Consider the following 8476-nt stretch of genomic DNA (forward strand, 5'->3'; position numbering starts at 1 on the left):
ATTTCGTTCTGTTGTACATAGGGTCGCCATGAGTCATAAATGACTCAATGGCAACTAACAACAACAACAATTCTTTGTGGCCCAATGGGTGGATGGAGAAATCAGGTGATCTGGAAATGGCTTGTAGGCTCTCTGTATCACACTGGAGTAAGTGTCTAATTTCCTTTAGGGTACAAACACATACATCATCTTTAGAACTGCTAAGTTTATAGTCAGGGCTGTTCAGCTGAGAACACATTTTACGGAACACATTGGAGTAGCATGTAAATGTGATGCAGTCATTTAAACACACACTGTTTCATATTTTAGTACTCATCTTATGCTTCTGTATTTTATTTTGTCCTACACTATTTCATCTCACTCTTTTATCTTTCATTTTATCTCATCTTACTTCATTTTACCTTATTTTATTCTATGTTATTGCTGCTGACACCCATTGTTTCTTGATATGGTCAACTGACTAATCAATAAAGCTATACTACACTACACTGGAGTAGAAAAAACTGCTGCAGACCCACTAGGAATTGTACTAATTCTGAAGTTTGGTTTCCAAGGGCCATATAAAGCATGAATCAGGACTTAAAATTCAATAAACAAAATTTCTATCCCTATCTGCATTTATAATGCTTGGATTTAAATCAACAGTTTCTCTGTGTTTCATGCATTTCAAAGAGGCTTAAGAATCAACAGGTAGTCCTTGACTTACGACTATTTGTTTAATGACCGTTTGAAGTTACAACAGCGCTGAAAAGAGTGATGACTGGTCCTCGCACTTACAATCATTGCAGTGTCCCAGTGGTCATGTGATCAAAATTTGAGCACTTGGCAACCAGCATGTATTTACAACGGTTGCAGCATCCTGGGGTCACATGATTGCCATTTGTGACCTTCCCAGCCAGCTCCTGACAAGCAAAATCAATGGGGAACTGTATGATTCACTTAACGACTGTGGCAAAAAGGCAGTAAAATTGGGCGCAACTCACTTAATGACCACAACACTTAGTGATGGAAGTTCTGGTCCCAATTGTGGTCGTAAGTCGAGGACTACCTGTAGTCCTATCTGTATTTACTGTAGATACTTAGAGCCAACAATTTCAGTTGCACTCATGTATAGAAACGGAAATTTAAGACCTGCATCCTAACATTTCCAGCTGGATCTAGTGGCATCTTCAGCTTTCCTCCCCCAAATACTCTCTACACCTCTATGTCTCCTTTTGAAAGTTTGTTTGATTGTGTCATCCATTTTTGTTTCTCTGTCACTTCTTCGAGAAGGTCAGCAAGACTGAGGCAAATAACCACAAAGAGGACATCGCAGCCAATCCGAAAAGTGAAATGAAAGGCCCGAAGAAGCTAGCATCAGCCTGTTCCATGTCCAAACTGAAGGTACCAGGATCTTATAATTCCCATGTCAATGTATAACTCATTTGATATATAGGCTTGTACGTAGATTGCTTGGAGAAGTCTGAATGGCAAGGAGGGATGTTCTGTAGGGTCATTTGTTCACAACTTTAAAAACTGACAGCTAGGAATGTAAGTATGTTCCATCATGGAGTGAATCACATTCATGGGGTGGATTTGCAGGCACATTAGGCTAGGCCAGGCTTTCTCACCCCTTTTGAGCCTGGAGGAACCCTTGAAATATTTTTCAGCCCTGGGGGAACCCCTGCACATTCAGGCTCAGATATAGGCCAGAACTTACAAAATTATTCCATTTGTTTCATGGGTAGGCCTGTATATGTGCATTAACAGTGTTCTTAAACTGAAAATAAAGAATGAAACTTGCTTCTTTAATATGAAGTGGCCTGAATTTGAAATAATTTTTAAAATAAATTGTGATCTTCCAGGGAACCCTTAAGTGACCTCTCGCGGAGTCCGAGGGTGCCATGGAACCCTGGTTGAGAAACCATGGGCTAGGGGTTGGATGACTTGTGGTTCAATGTGGTTCATCATCAAGAGACGATGGGGCCAACAGGTGAAGCATAATATGGTTTATTAGTTTGGGCATCCCATGTGATGTAAATGTAGTAACAGTGGTCTCTTGCCCTAAGTTTTGGTTTAGTGCCTTGTGTGAATGCAGATGTAAAGTGGAAAAGGGTGTTTTATACATTACATTGAGTCTAATCTGTTGCTTCTCTCAAATTCTGTCGCTGCCTCCTGTGATTCAGTTGTGCTGTTGCATTAGGGCAAAAACTGAAGGGTTGAAAGGGACAGTTAGTTGACCCCTTTGCTTTATCCATTATATAAGCAAAGGCTTTGTGAGTTAACATGTGGACAATGGACTTTAAACTGGACCTTTACTCTGGAAGGCAGATTAATGTATCCCTGAATTCAGCAGCCAGCTGGGGGATTCTGGGAGTTAAAGTCCACATATCTTAAAGTTGGCAAGGTTGAGAAACGCTGGTCTGTACTGTGATTGGACCCCTCCAGCAAAGAGGAGACCCCCAACCCTCAGAGTACATAATTCCACTGTCAAAATGGTTAGTAGAAATTACAGATTGTAGAGTTTTAGGGATTTAGACAGAAATCTTTCCCACCTCTGTCTGAGAATGACTTCAGGAACCCGAGCATATAAAGAGTTGAGTTGAGATGGCAGAGTGAATGGAAATGCTTTTTAAAAAACAAAAACAAAACCAGGCTGTTTTGTAAAGATAATGACACAACGAAGAAACAGATTTTAGGAATATTCTATTCTGTACTGTGCTGAGATTATAGTTTTCTGTCCTCCACCCACCCCACTGATGAATTCTGTACATGTCCATTCAGGACCAGGTTAGATGAACTTCAATGGGTTTCTTTCAGAGAAAGGATATAGAACTTGGGAAAACATTTGTCCAGAATGTAGTATACCGAGATGTTTCATTCATTCATTCATTCATTTATTCATTCATTCATTCATTCATTCATTCATTCATTTAAAACCTGGTTTTGCCAGCATGCCTGGAAGAGGAATAATCTTTTCTGGGGATGGCTAGCACCCTAGAATGGCCCTAGAACGGCCCTTTTACTCATGGACTGATAGAGAACCTTTAGCCATCTGGATTTTATCATGTTGTATATTTTTATTGTTTATTTATATTCATATTTATTGTATTTATAATTACATTGAATTTTAAACTTTGCTTTTATTGTAAACTGCCCAGAGTCCCTACTTGTGGGGGAGATGGGCAGTGATAAAATTTGATCGATCAATCAATCAATCAATCAATCAATCAATCAATAAGATTCATTTTGGTTTATATGGCTGGCCATCTCACCAAGGCAACTCTGGGCAGCAAACATGGGTAAAAACATCCATATGACAATTAAAAAGAGAAAGAGAGAGAGAAACATAACAAAAGCCAAAACAAGAGAACAAAAGGGCAAACAAGGATGACCAGTTGACAATAAATGAATAATACTTTACAAGCTTGCCTAACCTCCTGATCCCATGCCTGGGAGAATCTGAACATCTGTTAAAATATACACAAGATTGGTTTGATGCCAAAAGTCCCACATGAAAAGTTGAACTGAACTCTTTACCACTGACTCTCCGCCCATCTTTTGTTCTTTTAAACCAAACAAATTTAGACTCTAAGCTTCTTGGGGCAGAGACCTATCCTCTTCTGTTCTACAGACCCCCTTGGACCAGCTGTGACCTTGGGAGACGGGGCAAAGAGACCCTGCCAAGGGAATGGTCAGATAAGAGACAGCATAGCCCACAGCTGTATAGTGGTGGGGCAAGAGGCTCAGAAGGACCCTCCCTAGTTTCTCCTTCTGTAAAGGAGATGGCAGGAGAATTGTACTTTCAGACTTGCAAGGTTGTGTTAGTGTAGCTTTACACTAAAGTAGAATTAGCTCATCTGGTCATATTTTCTCTCTGGTTTGCCCTGCGAGACAGACATCAATCTTGCAAGTCTGAAAGTACAATCCCCCCCATCTCCTTTACAGCCCGAGAAACTAGGGAGGGTCCCTTCTGAGCCTCTTGTCCCACCCACTATCCAGCTCTGGGCTATGCCCCCTCTTGTCTGACTGTTCCTTAGGCAGCATCTCTTTGCCCCATCTCCCAAGGTCTTTCCCACATACTAGTACAGAATTCTGTGTGTGTGTGTGTGTGTGTGTGATGTGATGTGATGTGATGTGAAAGAGATGGAGCTCAGGGTGTGGGAATCTTTGCATCTGTCTCTATAGAAACAAAATACAATTTCTATTGGCTCAAGAGCCACTCCAGGGTTTTGTTGACCTGGGGGGCTCCATGGGTCAGGGCCAAGAGCAATTCTAGAACTTTTCAGGAGCATTTCACCCCTTCAGAGTCCCCAAACTCTCCCCGACTGCAAAAAAGGGCCTCAATTTGGGGTGCCCTCTGTGGTGGAGGCCCAAAATGAGATAGTGGGATGTTGCATCTGGCCTCAGTCCAAACTTTTTTCTCTAGTCATCTTTTTAATGATCACTGTATTTGCTCATCATCAGCAATTGGCCAACAATTAAAAACTAAGCAGAAACTAACTTTAAACAAAGGTTAGAATGGGGAAATTGGAAAAAAAAAATCTGACAAGAAAGCAGTGGGTAATCCCTTTTTTGTATTGCTGCTAAATAAACTACAGGAATATGTCCATGGAATTGCCAGGAGTGAAGCTTGCCTTTAAAACACAAAGCTCCTTTTATTTTTTAACGTATTTGTTAATCAGCTCACATGTCATGCTAGCATGTGAGCAGATATATTCTCACTAAGCAACTGCTTTGCAAATGGACAATATTATTTGGGTAATGATCACCAATATACTTGGTGCATTTTATTTCTTTTTGACATCAGAACTTACAATGACCTTTCATACGTTTCTGTGTATTTGTCTCTGGTCACATAACTAGAAAAAAAATTCTTAGCTATGTAAGTAATACTTTAGGGCTAGGGTGTTAGTGGAGCTTGGTTTGTGTTTTTGCCTGGTGTTGATTGAGAAGTTCATTATTGTTACCTGGCATATTTTATTGTTCCTTCTATTGTTTTTCTATGTTCAGTATATCTTTATTTTTATATGTCGTTAGAGTTATTTGATTAAGATGGATGACCATATAGGTAGTCCTTGTTTTGTGGCTGCCTCATTTAGTGACTGTTCACAGTTATAACTGTGAGGAAAAAGTAACTTCGCATCCAGTCCTCACATTTATGAATTTCACAACTCTGTAAAGCAAAGGAAAGCTGAAGTAAAATTGTGAAATCACAATGTTTCACTTAGTGACTGCTTCACTTAACAACTGAGTTGCCGGTCCCAGTTGTGGTTGCTAAACAAGGACTACCTGTATACATTTGTAGAATGAATGAATGAATCATTTTTAATCAATACAGTAGCTAAAAACATGAATGCATGTCTACTTTTGAATGCAGATGTTGTAGGCTGAGAATCCAAATGAATTGCAGAGAATGTTAGATGGCTTGTACAATGCAGTGAGAAGAATGGATCTCAGAATTAATATACCGAAGACCAAAGTTGTGTTGAGTGAAGTGGACAATTCCAAGTGATACTGTCATGAGTAAGGATGGCGAGCAGGGGGCTCCCATCCAGACTATTAAGCGCATGCGTAGCACTGAGGAATTGGGCGGCCATTCAAAGAGACACAGATCGGGACCGCCTTAACCTTTGGGGTTTATATGGCTGGGGTTTTCCCACACTTCTTCAGTTTGTTAGGATTCCTGTTATGTACAAGCAATAAAACATTAGAGACCAGTTCCTTGTCTCAGCGTGTTTACTGGCAGTTAGGACAGATACTGTATATAAATGGCAAAAATTAGAGCAAGTGTATCTTGGTAGAATGTTAACTAAAGATGAAAAGATGGTTAGAGAAATTTTAAGACATGTAAATGCTTATAGAAAGAGAATGGATAATGGGAGAAATAAATGTTTGTTGAAAAAGGCAAAAATAATGAGAGCTTGGTTCTACCAAGTTTGTTATACAGTGGTAAGAATTGGCTATGTCAGCAGAAACGTAAAAATACGTTAAATGCAGTGGAAATAGGGTACATAAGTGTATGTGTGTAAAACCAGATGGGTTTGCATTAGGAATGAATGGGTGAAGGAATATGGATTGAATATAAAATTGAGGGGCCACTATCGAAGATGTTGAGGTAACCATATAGAGGAAACGAATGAGGATCAAACTGCAAAACAAACCCACATAGGAAGGAATAGCAAGTGGGCTGAGAGGAAGGGAAAGGCAGAGAAAGTAATGGCTGGATGAAGCTGATGAGATCCTCAGAAAGAGAGATGAGAAGTTTAAAGGACAAAAGACAACGAATGAAGTGGTGGATGGATGTGGTGGGAGTAAGGATTGGAGGAAAGTATGGAGCGGGATAGCGATTGGTATAGTTGCAAACGAGATTTAATTCAATTTTCTTTTATCACCTGCTTTATTTCTTCTGCTTCTCCTTCTTACCTCTTTTCAGCCCTTTGCCTAACTTTGCGTATCCAAAAAGGTAGTCGTGCGATAAGCATATACATATGCAACGGTAGAAGAAAGTGGGCGAACAAAATCTGTTTTGAAAAAAGCTATGAGAATAAATACAGCAAGCCTTGAATGCTAGGCCATTTAATTCATGATAACGTGAATTAAATTCACAAAATAGACTTGCTTTTCTGCAGCTTTCAGAGCACGAAAGGCTCTGCTTAGAGTCAAACCGTTAAAGTGCCGTAAAAGCATTCATAATAAATAATAAAATAAATAATAAACTGCCAGTATCAGAAAAAAAAAAAGGTACGGTTTTCCTGGTGTCAGCTGCATAATTCGGTAAAAAACACTACAGATGTTTGCAAATCACAAAGAGTAGGGAGTGGGTGTGCATATTGCCACATCTTGTTTGAAATTAGATTTTCCTGCCACTGCTGATATGTATTGACAGATTCCTAGTGTGTTGGAAGATCTCTTTAAAGATCAGAAGTATGCCTAAGTCTGAATACCAAGGATGACATCAAATGCTGACATCATTTCTGAAAACTCTGCCATATTTTATTTTATTTTATTTTATTTTTATCCTGCCTTTATTATTTTTATAAATAACTCAAGGTGGTGAACATACCTAATACTCCTTCCTCCTCCTATTTTCCCCACAACAACCACCCTGTTTTAAGAATGATGATGAATCAACCACCAGTGTTGATGATTTTAATAATATATAAAAGTATGACATCTTTTCTAGAGTCATTGTATGCTAAATTATCTGCTTTCTTATGTCTCATTTTCCTGACTTCCTGTTTTTTTCCCCCCTTTTTCTGCTCATCCAAAAACTTCTCTCCTTCAGGCAGACTCTTTGTATAACTGACCACACTCAACACTTTCTCTGTTTTGAAATCAGTGATGTTCCATTAATTGTAATTCAGAGCCGTTCTGTTAATAATAGCATGGAATGTTTATAAAAGTTTATAAATTTATATTTACTTATCAATATAGAGCTGTACATAATTTATAGATATTTACATTTAGTATCTATATATTTCTCTATATAATCTGCCTACCTACCTATCCACACACACACACAAAGAACAAGAATGTGCAGTTCTTTTTTAAATAGTCCCTTTGAAGATTAGATTAAGCATTCCTCAGCTGGTGCCTCCAGGTGTTTTGAGACTTGCAATTCGGAGGATTCCCTTTTCGGTGAACTTGGAGTTTTAATCTCAGCAGATCCGGAAAAGACATAGGGTTGGGAAGGCTATCTTATCTGCCAAGATATTACAATTACAAATAATTCACTCCTCTCACACACATTAGGCAGTGTTCACAGAAGAACACACAGGATACAAATTAACTAACCACATTTAACGCTAGGCTAGGTTTTCTGGCTATTCTGCAAAGCTAGAAATTAGAAGTTAGGACTCCAAGGGTTCCCTCCAATTAACCTATACTCTTTGGGATATGCAAATGCTTGCATCATGTTGGAGCAGTGAATTCTGGACATTGAGCTTCAGTTCAGTCTAGCTCGTGCGTGTATACTTGAGGGCTTTCAGAGAATCAGGGTCGTAGTAGCACAGGTAGCAAACCTCATACAATTCAAAGACCTAACATGCCATTTTTTTTTACATTGATGCACTTGAATAGCAGTTTGAGAGGGGGATAGATGATCCCATACATATGGAACACGCTTCCCTGGTAGGATTGTGCAAATTTCACTGATGGTCATGCCTTTCTTCAGTGTCCTCTATAGAGAGATATCTGTCATATTTTGATTGCCCCATATGGTCAAGACTGGCAGAGCATGCTGATCAGACAAATTTGCAAATGATATTGATAAATTACACAGGTAGTCCTTGCTTAACGACCCCAATTGGGACTGGCAACTCCATCACTAAGCCACATGGTTGTTAAGCGAGACATCACATGACCACAATGGGCTTACAACCTCACTTCCGCCACCGTTGTGAAGTGAGACATCACGTAATTGCGACTTGTGATTTTACTGCCAGCTTCTCCATTGATTCTGTTTGTCAGAAGGCAGCAACAAAGAGTGCAGATG

Source organism: Candoia aspera, chromosome 7 (assembly GCF_035149785.1).
Source record: "Candoia aspera isolate rCanAsp1 chromosome 7, rCanAsp1.hap2, whole genome shotgun sequence".
NCBI classification, from domain to species: Eukaryota; Metazoa; Chordata; class Lepidosauria; order Squamata; family Boidae; genus Candoia; species Candoia aspera.